Raw genomic sequence first — 15754 nt, forward strand, 5'->3', positions numbered from 1 at the left:
CCAGTGCTGTTGTCCTCAGAGCAGGCAGCCATGGATCTGCCTCCCTGTCTCCTGCCGCCAACCCATCCACACTGACGTGTTGTTTGGCACAGCCCAGAAATCCTGTGGCACTAATTGGAAAAGAGGCTCCTGGGCCCGCCTGGTTGTCCCTTTTCGTATCAGTGCCACAGCTGCCAGCTTGGACAGTTGGCTCTCCCCTCCACCACACCCTCTTGTGTCAGTACTTTATCTGTGGTGGGCTGGAGCGCTCCCACCTTACACCGCTGTTTTTCGCACCTCCACCAGCCAGAGCCGTCAGTAAACCAAGCTTTTTCCTGCTGTCCAGCATCGAGGGTGTTGAACGGTTTGCCCCAGACCATGGTGCCAAGCTCTTCTCAGGGTCATTCAGGTGCGAGGCTGTCACTTTCGGGCAGGACATGATCTGTTCTTGCAAGTGGCTCAGCCCTTCGGACCTGGCCTCTGTGTGGTCTGCGATGTACCATTTCTTTGGTCCGCTGTGAGTGGCATCCGCAGATTTAACCCATCACATGTTGGGGAGGTGTGGCTGGAGTGTAACTGTCTCTGCTTCCATCTGGTTCTCTGTGGTGAGCAGGCGAGCATCTGACACTCAGATGGGGAGTCGCGGGAGGCAGCTTCCAGGAGGGAATTGAACCAGAAGCTGTGTGGGACTCGGTGGCCTTGCCTCTTTTGCTCAAGGCTCCACTAGGCAATTGTCTTCATGGCAGAGACAAGTCATTCGAAGGGTCTTCCAGTTTTGAGGGGTTGGTGGGTGCTTGTGGTCAGTGGCAGTGGTGTTCAACAGCGTGTTTTGCCATTTAAGAAGCCATTTGTTGTTCAGGTCATCAATGAAGCGGAGAGTTTTTTTTTCTGGGCAACATTGTACAGTAGATGGAGGGGCAGGGAGAGATGGGGAATATGTTGGCACCAGTAACCCAAAAGACCCACAAAACCTTGTGCCTCAACTTGTTGGTGGGCACCGCAATGAGGATTTTGCTTTGAGCAACCATTGATATTTCTCTGCTGCCTGGATGCTCAGGAAAAGGACTGTTGGACTAGGACCCTGGACCTTTTCCAGGTGGTGCCGCCCTGGTGCCAGTGTCTGGGGTGTTGCTGTTGGTGTCCAAGACATCCTAAAGTGGGCCAGAGGTTGTGGTACATGGAGATACCAATGACATAGGGAGGAAAAGGGAAGAGTTCCTGAAAAGTGGGTCCAGGGCGTTTGGTGAGAGCTGAAAATAAATAGCACGAAGGGAGTTATGTTGGGATGACTGTCTGGGCCATGCGACAGTGAGAGCAGGAACAGAATGAGATGGAGGATGAAGGCGTGGCCTGAAGGTGCAGGTTAAGAGCTCCTTGAGGGCATCCTATTTGCCTTGCTCGGGAGGCTGATGTCAGAAGTCGATGAGCCTTGCTGCCATGTCCTGATGAGCAAGAACATCATGGAGGAGTAATGGATGTCATCAGCGGTGATCTCTTGGAGGTGGAACTGGTCCTTGGCCTGTTTGAACCCCACGTGTGGCTGCGACATCCAGAACATTGACAGCTTCAACCAAACCATCTGAGGAGCCGCCTGGACCGTGATCTTCACATCCAACTGAAGGGCTGGGTCCTGCTGAGGTCACCACTGTAGCAGACACTTCTGTTGAAGAGAGAAGTGAAACGGGGTAGGATATTGGGGATGGGGGTGGGGGGTGGTTTCTTTATTCTTTCTTTTATAGATGCTACACATTAGATGAGCATTATTATTAATTGTATGAATTTGTTGTGGTTTTAAGTTTATAAATATTTTTTAAAAATGATCGGCAGGACCACGAGTGGCAGATAGGATCATGGGGACTCTGTCCCCCCAACCCACCCACCCCAAATATCAATGGGATAAACCGGGTTCATTGTCAATGTCGTCGAGGATCCCTTCCACCTGCCCACAGCATTTGGCAGCTCTTCTCGTCGGGAAAGAGGTCGAGGAATATCGGAGCCAGTAGCACCAGGCCCAGAAACTGATTCTTCCTGCGAGCAGTGAGAATGGAGAATGATGGATGACCGGCTCAGACAAAGACTCCATGACTCTGCTATTGATTCAACAGAATTTATTTCTTTTTTGGGAGGGACTGCACGTGTATCATTTGTCTCTCTGTGCGTAGTTCCCGTTGTGTGTTTGCAGAGGTTTCCATCATGAATACAGTTTCCTCAGGTTAAATTTGAACGGGTACAGAGGAGCTTTCCTGGATTGGAGAATGTATCTCATGAAACAAAGTTGACTGAGTTCGGGCTTTTCTCTTTTTCAGCCCAAAATTAACTTTATTCTAAAATTATTGACCAAGAGGACAACTGTTCCACGTCTTTTATCATCCTCGTGTTGCATGCCTATATTCCCTTCACTGCTCATGTTCTCTGTTTAACATCATTCAAGCACTTTGACACCTTGTGGTTACTCCCTGCACTCTGTGGTTGAAGGGGTTCCCCTTAGTCTCCGCCCCTCAAGACCCGGGGGATGAGAGTCCTTCCCCACAGCGCCCTCGTGTTGGCTGCACCAAGCCTCAGTACATCTCTCAGCAACCTGGAATAGGCCGGTGGGCAGCGTTCCCTCACCCACATTTCCATGTGCTAAAAGACCAGCAGGTTAACGTCGAACAGTTATGCCCTTCGGACCTCGATGTTGCGCTGACCTATCAATTCCAAGCAAAATAAAAACTAGACCCTTCCTCCTTCATAACCCTCCATTCTTGCAATGGAGGGAGTGCAGAGGCATTCACCAGGCTGATACCTGGAATGGCAGGAATGACTTATGAGGAAAGATTGCGCAAATTGGGATTGTACTCGCTGGAGTTTAGAAGATTGAGAGGGAATCTCATAGAGACATATAAAATTCTGGCAGTACTGGACTGAATGGATGCAGATGGGATGTTTCCAAGGATGGGAAAATCCAGAACCCGGGGGCATGGTTTGAGGATAATAGGCAAACCATTTAGGACGGAGATGAGGAGGAATTTCTTTACCCAGAGAGTGGTGAATCTGTAGAATTCATTGCCACAGAGGGCAGTAGAGGCAGGTTCATTAAATATGTTTAAGAGGGAATTAGATATATTTCTTCAGTATAAGGGTATTAAAGGTTACGGAGAGAAGGTAGGGATGGGGTACTGAACTTTAAGATCAGCCATGATCTCGTTGAATGGCAGAGCAGGCTCAAAGGGTCGAATGACCTACTCCTGCTCCTATCTTCTATGTTTCCTTCATTCATGTGTCCAAGAAGCCCTTAAATGCCGCTAATATTTCAGCCTTCATCACCACTCCTGGCAAGGCATTCCTGGCACCCACAACTCTGTGTAAAAACAAGTACCCCTTATATTGCCCCTAAACCTTCCTCCCTTTGCTTTGGGCTTCTAGTGTTTGCTTCTCTTATCTGGGTTTCAGGCAGACCAAAGGGCATCTTTCACTGAGATTCTGGTCTTCCAGCAGTTCTGGATGTCTGTCTCTGGATGCTCTGCTTAGGGGACCACCCCACAGTAGCTCATCAAGTCCTAGTCTCTGTGTCAGCAGGAATTCCATGCTGACCACTGCCTGATGGCCCTGTGGTCAATAGTGTTTGTCTATGCAACCATTCCCATGAAGTTGATGGGGCAAAGTCCTGCTGACTAGGATATTGTGTGGCATCAGGGCCAGACCAATCTTTCGCAACACCTGAGCCAGGTAGAACCTCAGCACATAGTGGCTTTTGGTGCCCTTGCACTTTGTTTCGAAGCACAGCCATACACAATAGCCATGCTGGTTAGGGTTATTCCCCCATTGATTGACGATGTACATGGTCCTCCAGACTCTATCCATTTTGGACCCCCACATGAATTGGAAATGTATTTTGGGAATTGACAGGGTGGAGGTGTGGGGATGGGCCACACCTGCCCCACGTGCAGCAGTACCAAGAGCTCCTTGCACCTGATGACCGGGTTCTACCTGATTGACCGAGTTGGGCATCTCTGTGGTTCTCCCTGTCTCCTGGAACTGGGGGTCTCCTTACAGCTCCCTATCTCCTTGAGTTGGTACTTTGTTCTCCACCATCACCACAAGACAACCAAGACCCCTGGATGGAGGGCAGAGGCGCAGAGAGATCAGTGAGAATACGGGTAGTTTCAACAGGGTGGGGTCCATCCTGATGCCTGATAACAGGAGGAAACCAATGGGGAAGGAGGATGCAGGGCATTCGATAGCAGGTGGGGCAGGGTGTAGACATGGCAGCTGACTGGAATTGTCAGGGGGATACTGAAACCTGGGAGAGGAGGGGAAGGAGGGTGCAATTGAGTTCTGACGAGAGAGTGCTGAGGGAGAGGCAACATGGGTGGAACCTCAAGGAAAGGGACCCCTGAATTTTTTGCAGGGATGGGCTCTGTAAATAGACTCCCAGATATCTAGCAAAGAGCATCTTTGTCCCCCTGCCATCAGGAAGGAGATATGGAGGAATAAAAGCAGAGAAGCCAGGGAGGGAAATAGCTTCTTCCCACAGACCGTGAGATTGACAAGGCAACATGAGCTGGATGGGAGCTAAGAATGAAAAGGTGGAGAGGAATATGGACTGATTACAACAGCACAGCCAGCAGGAGAGTGGGGCCGAAGGGCCTGTTTCTGTGTTGTCTATCTGGACCAGCCTTTTGAGTTCAAGCTTTAAAAGACCAAACCATTTTTAAATTTAATATCAACGGTATAGAATGAATCAAGAGACAAGATGTCTGTCCAGCGGCAAGCGTCGAAGGCACTTCCTGAAACGGAGGCTCTGAAATTACAGGGAGGTTCTGGCCGGTATGAGGCCCGGCTTCCTCTGGAAGGAGGAGAGGAGGCAGGGATAATGTGGGGGAAGGGAGGGGGAGGGGAGGGGGTAGCGATGCCTTCCTCCATTCACCTCCCATTTCCTCTACACCGTACCCCTCCTCATTCCCATGCCCATTCCCCTCCCCCATCACCGCCCCATTTCCCGTGCCCTGCTCGCCTCCCCCGCTCCCCTCCCCAACCTTACCCTAACCCCTAACAAACTCTATCCTTAACGTTAACACTACCGATACCCTGAAATACTACACCATGTCCCCAACCCTAACTCTTATTTCTACTCTGTCCCCTAACCCTATCCCTACGGTGTCCCCTAAACCCAACCCTAATCCTACCCACCTTCCCCAAACCCCAACTCACACCCCACCTCTACCTCCTACTCCTACCCCCTTCCCCTAAACATATCACAAGCCCACTGCCCTGAACTCTAAACCTAACCCTAAACCTCGACCTAACCCGAGCCCACATCTCCTAACCCTAAACCTAACTGTACCTCTACCCGTCCTTGACCCTTATCTTAATTCTACCCACCTTCCCCAACCCTAACCTAAACCCTACCCCTATCCTCTACACCTACCCCCTTCCCCTAATCCTACCCCATACCTGCACCCCCTACCACTACCCCATTACCTACCCCTACCCTCTCACTACCTCCTTTCTCCTACCCCCTTCCCCTATCCCTCCTTCCCCTAAGTTAGGGGTAGGAAGGGGAGGGGAAGGGAAGGAGGGGAAGGGGAGGAGGGGAAGGTTAGGAGGCGAAGGGGAGGGGCAAAGGAGAGGGGAAGGGGAGGTGAAGGGAGGAGGGCTGAGTTTAGGGCATAGGTGTGAGGGTAGGTGAAGGGGAAGGTGAGTGGGAGGGGGTTGGAATGGAGGAGAGGTAGGGGAGAAATGGGTGGGGGAAGTGGGTGAAGGGATATGGAAGAAGTGGGGAATGGAGTTGGCAGGGCCAGAGGGAGAAGGGGAGGGGTTCAGGCCATCAGGATGTTGTCCGTCCTCTGTTCAGCTGGGCTGCAATGTTCTTCTGGACTCGTGTCTTGTCTCTGAGATCGCTCCTTCTCCTGGGAAGAGAAATACGAGTGATAGAGATGCTGTCTCCGAGGCCTGATCACGATGACTTTGGAGGGCCCCAACTCGTCCCCCATCATCCCCCTCCCTACCCCTGCACACTAGGGCCTTTCTCTTCCTCTGCTTTACCTGAGGAAGTGTGTTATGGAGAAAACCACAATCTATATCTGCAGAGCTCAGAGTACCGTGTCTCCATCAGGCAACACCCTGGTTCACCACGACATGGCAGCAAGATGCTGGACAAATCATGGATGGATCAGTCAAGTCCCTTCAGCTGACCCATCTGAACGTACCCCACAACAATATTACTCTTCCCTCCCTCTCACCAGTACCTTCTGCTTTTCTTTTATTTCTGTCCCGAAATTAAAATCTTTTTCATGCCTTTTTTGGACCAGCCTCCATTACTACCCCTGGCAATGCATTCCAGCCACCCACTACATTCTGTGTCAACAAAATATCCCCCTCACATCTTGTCTAAAGTTCCCTCATCTCATCTTATTTAGACGTCCACTGGTATTCTCGCCCCAGGAATGCACACAATATTCCAAGTGTGGTTTGACTAGAATTTTATACATCTGCAACGTTACCTCTCAGTTCTTGAACTCAATCCCTGACTCCTGAAGGCCAGCACACAATACACCATCTTAAAATCCCTCTCAATTTGCACAGCAACCTTGAGCGATTTATGGAGCAGGATCTAAATATATCTCTGTCCTGCACACTGTTCATCATCCTGCCATTAACCAAGTGCTCTGCCCTCACGTTCTTGTAATCTGCATTCAATAAAGATATTGGTCTATATGAAGCTAATTTTAATGGGTCTCCAACCTTCTTTGGAATAACTGTTATTCGTGCCCTTGAAAATGACTCTGGAAATAAACCTGTACCAGTTGCTTGTTTAAGTACATCTCTATTTACAGGATTGAACTCCATCTGCCACTTCTCTGCAAACTGGATGACCTATGACAACCTTCTACACTGTCTACAACATCTCTACCTCTGTGTCATCCCCTGACGTACCCACCCTTCCACTCCCATCATCATTCATAAAAATCACAAAGAGCAGGGGTCCCAGAGCAGATCCATTTGGAGCGCCACTAGTCATTGTTCCATCTACCTCTACCCTCTGTTTACTGCAGACAAGCCAATTCTGAATCCACACAGCCAAGGCTCCATGGATCCCATGCCTCCCGACGTTCTGAATGAGGCCACCGTGACGTCCTCGTCAAGCACCTTACTAAAATCCACGTGCATCACATACAAACCTTGACCTTCATCTATTTCCTTTGACACCTTCTCGAAATACTCAATTTGACTCGTGATTCAGGACCTGCTCCTCACAAAACTATCCATGAGTGTGCCCAGCATGTTTGGGCATTGCCCTCGGACCCAGCATCTGCAGACTTCCTGGCCAGTCCCTCCCTTATCCCTTCCCAGAGCTTCCGCATCCATTACAACATTAAGCATTGCTGCCCAGTACTGCCCAGTACAGACCTTTGTAAACGTTCTCCACAACCAACTAACCCTTACCCGTACCACACCCATAACTATGGGTGGATTAAATATCCAATTAACTTCTTTCTGAAGTAATGTATCATGAATTTGATGTTGATTCCAATTTTGAATAACTTTTCATAATTCTAGTTCAGCTCCTTTAAAGTTAGATCCATTATCAGAACATAATTTTTTTACTTGACCAGGTCTAGGAATAAAACGCCAAAGAACATTAATAAAAGAGTCTCTGTCAAGCAATGACGCTGCTTCAATATGAATTGCTCTCATAGTCAAACAAGTGAAAATAACTCCATATCGTTTTTCAACACTTCGTCCTCACTTTACTTGCAAAGGACCAAAATAATCAACTTCCACGGATGTAAATGGGAATTCATCAGGTGAAACTCTGTCCTGTGGTAAATCTGCCATTTGTTGTTATCCAGGTTTTCATTCTCTCTGTTTGTCACAAAGAGATGAAACCTCATGATTTCATTATTAATATATTTAAGCACTGATGTTCTATCAGTCCAAAACACAGGATCTGCTAACTCCATCTGTAATTCTCTTCTTAACATAGCGTCCATTTTGCTCGCCATAATAGCAGCAGTCAATTCCATTCAAGGTCTTGTGACTGACTTTAATGGAGCCACTCTGGCTTTTCCCATTACAGATCCACCATCTACTCGCACTTGGTTATTTCACAGGACTCAGTAACTGACAGGATCAAAACCACCTTCGCTTACATCAGAAAACTGGTGTAACTGAGCAAATGTGGCCACTCCAAAGTCTGTTGACATCAAAACTTCCAAGTATTTGAAGACGCTCAATCTAATTTTTCCAATCTTGTGCAATGGATTCTGGGTTAGTTTCATCCCATCAAAATTTTCTTCTGCACAAAACTGGTATTTTCCCGAGCTGATCATTAGGCTGAATTCGGCCAATCGGGAGAAGAGGGTGTGCAGCTGAGACTTGTGTTGTGCCCAGTCTCTGCTGGCGACAAGAATGTCATCCAGATAAATGAACACGAAATTCAAATCCCTGCGCACTGTATCCATGAGGTGCTGGAAGGTCTGGGTGGTGTTCTTGAGCCTGAAAGGCATGCATAAAAATTCGAACAAGCTGAAGGGGGTGATGATGGCCGTTTTGGGGATGTCCTCGGGGTGCAATGGGATTTGATGATACACGCACACCAGATCGACCTTGGAGAATACTCTCACACCATGCAGACTGGCCATAAAGTCCTGAATGTGAGGGATGCGGTAACGGTCAGGTAATGTCGTGTCATTAAGCCGTTGATAATCTCCGCAGGGGCGCCAGCCATCGGAGGCTTTTGGGACCAGGTGGAACGGCGAGGCCCAAGGACTGTTGAAGCAACGAATGATCCCCAGTTCCTGCAGATGTGAGAACTCCTCTTTCGCTATCTAGATCTTATCTGGCGGGTTTAACAGTAATGTACGATAAACTGTATCAGACACTGTGAACTCGGTGTCACAGTTGGGAGAATATTTAACGGTGATATACAGTAGACTTTGGCAGATACTGTGACACCAAGTTTTCAGTGGTGAGAAGCTTTAACAGTAATGCATGATAAGCTGTGGTTGATACTGTGATACCAGGTACACAGTTGGAAGAAGTTTTTACGGTGATGTAATATTAACGGTGGCAGATAAAGTGACACCAGGTTCACATTGGGGAGAAGTTTATGGTGATGTACGGAAGACTGACGCAGATATGGTGACACCGCATTCACAACGAGGAGAAGGTATATCAGTGATGTACAATAAACTGTGGAATATACTGTGACTCCAAGTTTACAGCGGGGAGAAGGCTGAACTGTCATGTACGATAAATGGTGGCAAAAACAGTGAAAAATGGGTCAACGTGGGGAGAATGTTTAACGGTGATGTACAGTCGACTTTGGCAGATACTGTGACACTGTGTTCACAGTACTGAGAAGGTTTAACAGAGATGTATGGTAGAATAAGGGAGATTCTGTGACTCCAGGTTTACAGTAGTGAGAAGATTTAAAAATGATATACAATAAACTGTGGCAGATACTGTGAAACCTGGTTCACAGTGGGGAGGAGGTTAATTGTGATGTACAGGAGACTACGTAGATACGTTGATACTGGGCTCAGAGTGGGAAAAAAAAGCTTTATTGGTGTTGTATGGGAAACTGAGGCAGTTACTGTGACACCGGGTTCATAGTGGGGAAAATGTTTAACAGAGCTGTACGATAACCTTTGGCGAATAAAGTGACACCAGCTTCATATTGGGGAGAATTTTTAATGATGATGTACACTAAACTGTGGCAGATACAGTAACACCATGCTCACATTGAGGAGAAGGTTTACTGGTGATGTACGGTAGAGTGGCAGGCTCTGTAACACCGAGTTCACAGTAGTGAGAAGGTATAATAGTGATGTACAATAAACTGTGGCAGATACAGTAAAACTGGACTCACAATGGGGAGAAGGTTTAATGGTGATGTCTGGTAAACTTAGGCTGATACTTTAACACCAAGTTTACAGGGGGAGAAGGTTTAACGTTGATGAACGGTAGATTGAGGCAGAAGCTGAGAGACAGCATTCACAGTAATGTGAAGGTTTAACAGTGATTTACTATAAACTGTGTCAGATACTGTGACAAGATGGCGCAGAGGGTAGACGTGTGGTTCCACCCTTCCCCAGTTAGACTATCAAATGCTCGATTTTAAAAGTTGTAAAAGTGATTAAAAATACTGTTCATAGACTTTGGAATAGTGGTGGATCGAAATGGCTACAAATGTGAAAAAATCGAAAACTCAGTTCCAGAAAGAATTACCTTACAAAAGTGTTGAAGAATTGTGGCCGAGTTCAAATTGAGCAACGGAGTAGTCGACTAGTATCTCCAAGCCTCAGAGGACTCCTGCCCGGCTAAGTATTTAGTCGGCACCACTTGCGCTATCTCAAGATGACGACAGCTCAGCGATGAGTTCAGCGGTTTTGACTCGTGCACTCATGATCACAGGCGTGAGGGCGGGCCAGCTGAGTGAGGACAGGCCCGTGAGCCTGCAGCATTGCCTAGTGGTAAGGAAAGGTACAGTGTAACATCAGAAGACGCACCTGCGCAGTCGGTGGCGCTACCGGGCATGTGCAATGCGTCGAGGGTCCACTAATGCTTTGGAAAAGGTGTGAGCTGTGGGGGAGTCTGAGCGACGGTTAACTGACGAGGCCGGCACACTGTTATCGGGTGTCCAGACCAGCAGCAGCACCGGAAGAGGACCTATTGCTATGGAGGAAGAAGATGCTCAACTTCATTAGAGTTTGAAGAACTGGAGACTGAGGCAAAAGACGGTCGGCCTCAAAGGGAGGTGATGGATCCTGGACTGGATTCTGTGTTTCCAATTCTGGAAGGGATTGCTCAACTCATGGAAGATATGGCAAATATATCAATGCAGATGACTCATCAGATGACTCAAGGATTTTTTGGAAATGAAAACTAAAATGAACACTGTGTGTGAAGAAATAACTTTTATGAAGCAAGATATTAATGTAGTTAAGAGTGATGTTACGAGATGGACATGATCAGTGGACACTGTGCAAGAACATTTTTAAAAGATTGAGGAAGCTTTCTTGCATGCAAGAGTCAAGTGGAGCGTAATAGAGAAAAAATGGAAAAGTGGAAGATCCTTTTGTAGATTGGGGGATTTCAGAAGAAGGAATTATTGAAGAAGTTTGACTCATTAGAAAACTAAAGGCGTAGAAATAATGTTAAGATAGTAGGTCTTCCGGAAGATATGGAAGGTTCGGATCCGGTGAAGGTTTTGAAGAAATGGATCCCAGAAGTGTAGGGCAGGTAATTCATTCCGGATGGACTGGAATTAGATCGACCAAACAGAGTGTTAAGGAAGAAACCGTTTCCAGGCCAATTACCACAAGCAGTTTTGATTCGCTGTTTTAAATATCAAGACAGAGAGATGATCCTCCGATTGGTGGTGCAGAAAACACGGCAAAATCAGGCTCCACTGATGGTTCAAAATAATAGGGTTTTTTTTAAATGCAGATCTGAGTCAAGAAATTATCAGAAGAGACCGAGAATATAATTCAGCCTAAGAAGTATTGTGGCAAAAGGGATATAAATTTGCTTTTCGTTATGCGGCAGTATTGAAAGATTTTTATGGGAATTTTCAATCTCAGTTTTTTGAAAATGACCAAGATGCTTTAATATTTGCTAATTCATTGCCAGATGTTCGAGGAAATGGGTGATCGTCACCATTGTCACCGAAGGGAAGGGTCAATGGGAATGGAAATGGGAAGATTGGAAAATATGGAAAGAATGGAAAAAAGTTGAATTGACGCAAAGTCTTCTCGATATTGAAGATCCGGAACAATCATTGGGACTGGAATCACTGGGTTGAATGTTTTTGTTTCAGGACTTTGTGAAAGTCTGACTGGGGGTGGGTGACACTGAGTCCTTTAGTCACCTGCCACTTGTGGACTTTACCACACCCAGATTTTTAGGGGGTTACTACTCTTGAGTAGCTTGTTTAGGGATTGATTTTTCTCTTTTTTTTGGAATTTTTAAAATAGGTGGGATTCGAATACAGCGAGACTTAGAAGGGGAGAATTATTTTATAGTAGGATTCACATTTGTGAGAAGGTTTAACAGTGATATACTATGAACTGTGTCAGATACTGTGACACCAGGTTCACAGGGGGAGAAGGTATGTTGTAGGGTATGTTGAGGTAGATAACTTGACACCAGGAGTAAAGTGGGGATCAGGTTTAACGGTGATGTACTGTAGACTGAGGCAGATACTGTGACACCAGGTTCACATGGGAATAAGGTTTAATGGTGATGTACGGTATGTTGATGTAGATCATGTGATACCAGGTGCACAATGGGGATCATGTTTAACGGTGATGTATGGTAGACTGAGGCAGATAAGGTGACACCAGGTTCACATGGGGAGGAGGTTTAATGGTGATATACGGTATGTTGAGGTAGATAATGTGACACCAGGTGCACAGTGGGGATAAGGTTCAACGATGATGTCCGGTAGACTGAGACAGTTACTGTGACGTTGGGTTCACAGCAGTGAAAAGGTTTAACAGTAATGTACGATAAACTGTGTCAGATACAGTGACACCAGGTTCACAGTGGGGAGAAGGTTTAACAGTAATGTACGATAAACTGTGTCAGATACAGTGACACCCGTTCACAGATGTGTAAATGTTAATCGATGATGTATGGTAGACTGACAATGGTTTCAGAACATTAACACGGTTTATCAGTCATGTACAATAAACTGTATGAGATACTGCGACACCAGGTTCAGAGTGGGGAGACGTTTTAACGGTAAAGTACTGTAGACGTTGGGATATACTGTGACGCTGAGTTCAGGGCAGTAAGAAGGCTTAATGGTGATGTGCTTTAAACTGAGGCGGATACTTTAACACCAGGTTCACAGGAGGAAAAGGCTTAATGTTTATGAATGGTAGACTGAGGCAGAAAATGTGAGATGGATTCCACAGTAGTAAGAAGGTTTAACAGTGAGTTACTATAAACTGTGTCAGATACTGTGACACCATGTTCACATTGGGGAGAACGTTTAACAGTGATGTACGGTAAATTGAGATGGATATCGTGACATCGGGTGCACAGTGGGGAACAGGTTTATCAGTATATACGATAGACTGAGATCAATACTGCGACTCCAAGTTCACAGTAGTGAGAAGGTTTAATGGTGATGTACAGTAGACTGAGGCAGATACTGTGACACCAGGTTCATGTTGGGGAGAAGGTTTAACGGTGATATACTGTAAATTGAGATATATACCGTGGCACCAGGTTCACAGTGGGGAGAAGGTTTAACGGTGATGGACGGTAGACTGAGGCAGATTCTATTACACCAGGTTCACAGCGGGGGAGAAGGTTTAACGGTGATATACTGTAAATTGAGATATATACCGTGACACCAGGTTCACAGTGGGGAGAGGGTTTAACGGTGATGGACGGTACACTGAGGCAGATTCTATTACACAAGGTTCATAGGGGGGAGAAAGTTTAATGTTGATGTACGATAGACTGAGGCAGAAACTTTGAGACAGGATTCACATTCGTGAGAAGGTTTAACATTGATGTACGATTAACAGTGTCAGATATTTTGACATCAGGTTCATATTGGGGAGAAGGTTTAACGGTGATGTACAGTAGAGGGAGTCAGATGCTGTGACACCAGGCTCATTGAATTGTTCATTTATCTTAATTACAACATCTAATTTATATGCTCCATTTTTTTGTGGCAACTTCCAAACATTCCATAAACTTCTATTCTAATCAGATTTTGTTCATTTAAATAGGTCACCACTAAAATCCCAAATTGTTTGGTCTCTTAAGTACGCTGCACAAAATTAAATTCTTTACCTGGGTTTGGTTCAACGGCACTTCAGTCTGCTTCATTATTTTTTCAGCCCCTCATTTTGTGCTTTCTGCTTTGCCCAGCCGATACACCAAATGGGCATCCAACTCTGTCTTCTCAGCTTCACCCAACATTTCCTCTGTAAACTTGAGAAAACCAAGAAGACTAAAGTTAAAATTTTCACATTGGCATTTTCAAACACAAAAATGACGCTGTGAGTTGCAATTTCACATCAAAATCCCACTTGCTAAACTTTCAAGCAACTGAATTGCATCCAACAGCTGGAAAATTGCAAGAGAACTGCTTGGTTAAAGCAAAGACTCCACCCAGTCACCCCATTAATGGCCTCCAAGTTAACAACAGATAGCAACCTGAAAGTTAAATACAAACATCTGTATCAGGAATATTAACGGGCTTTTAAAAAAAAAATCACTTCCACTATTGAAAGAAAACTCCTCAGGGAACATCAGGCTCTTGTTGAACAATTCCTGTTGTATTGCTCAAAATGGTTTGAATCTTGATTTCAAGCAGAGTCATTTGGTGAGATTGTTGGTCCAGAACAAACCCTGCCCACACACTCCCTTAAATACCTGCAAAGACTTGGTTCAGCTCTGCTCCATGCTAAAGCTATCAAGCTTTTCTGAAGAGATAACAGACTTCAGATGCTCGTACATTGAGTCACAAAAACACTAATGCTTCCCTGAACAACACAACAAGAACCTTCCCGAGTGGTAAATATCAACAAGACATAATATCATTTAACTGTTGTGTTTGTGTCGTTGGAGAATTCCCTTTCCTTTCAATCAGAATTAGAGTTTTGGGTGCCGTATTTGAGAAAAGATGTGCTGGTCTTGGAGAAGGTCAGAGATGATTTACTGGAATGATATCAGGAATGAAAGGGTTAGTGTATGAGGAACAATTGTCGACTCTTCGACTGAACTAGTTGGAGTACAGAAGGATAAGGGGGACCTCAGAGGCATTTCAAATGCTGGAAGGCTTGGACAGAGTACGTATGGCAAAGATGTTTCCCATGGTAGGGGATTCTAGGACAGGAGAGCATAATTTCAGGATAAAAGGGTGTCAATTTAAAACAAATGTGGAAAAATTGATTTTGTCAATGGGTCGTGAAACCCACGTTAGGTCATTGGGTGTATTTAAGGCAGAGATTGACAGGTATTTTATACGTCAAGGAATTAAGGGTAATGGGGAGAGAGCTGGGCAGTGGGGCTGAGTGGAAGATTGGTGGAACAGACTCGAAGGTCTAACTTCTGCTCCTATATCTTGTGATCTATATCCTGCTGGAGACCTAGTGAATCCTCCTCTTGTATTCCATTCTTAGAAAACATTCTGCATCATGGTTTTATGTCACGTGAACCCATTTCCGATTGAATCCCATGTTACAAATAACCCAATGAAAATTCTGCATTGAGAGGACTGCAGCTTCCTCTTTTGAAAAATTGTTATGGAGCAGCTCAAATGAGATTTCTTGCTTCTTTTTTTGAAAGGGTTAAAATAGAATCAAATAAAATAGGAGAGGGAAAAGCAGAAGAATTTATGTACAAGTGGGAATCAAAATTAATGGTTGGTGATAAAGATACACAATTGTTGAAACATTTGATTAATATATGGAATAAAATAAATGATGAAATTGGTGTAAGTGGATGTACATCACCCAGAATGGCTTTGATTCAAAATCCTCGTATCTTCAGGATCATCAATTGCTGGATAGCTGGTTTCGTAAGGGGATTATAAATGTTGAAGATTGTTATGAAAGGGGTCAATTAATGTCATTTGAGCAACTGAGAAATAAATATCGTATAACTCGTCGCAATCTTTTTTGCTATTTCCAATTAAGAGCATTTTTTTTTATTTTTTATAATTTTTTATTTTTCACACCATAAATCACATTAACCATGATACACATATTTTGCTTTTCACACATATACAATGTCATTTTCTCCCCCCCCCCTCCCTCCTCCC

At 45.4% G+C, this 15754-nt stretch overlaps 1 long non-coding RNA gene across 1 annotated transcript; it reads right to left on the reverse strand.

Moving 5' to 3' along the window:
* Positions 1 to 5692: 5692 nt before the first annotated feature.
* Positions 5693 to 15509, reverse strand: LOC138745718 (uncharacterized). Its single transcript, XR_011346444.1, has 3 exons — positions 15447 to 15509; positions 13780 to 13920; positions 5693 to 5870 (listed from the first exon to the last, which is right to left on the reverse strand). It is a non-coding gene; the product is annotated as an uncharacterized lncRNA (long non-coding RNA).
* Between the last annotated feature and the right edge of the window lie 245 nt (positions 15510 to 15754).

The sequence above is a fragment of the Narcine bancroftii genome, chromosome 11 (assembly GCF_036971445.1).
Source record: "Narcine bancroftii isolate sNarBan1 chromosome 11, sNarBan1.hap1, whole genome shotgun sequence".
NCBI lineage: Eukaryota > Metazoa > Chordata > Chondrichthyes > Torpediniformes > Narcinidae > Narcine > Narcine bancroftii.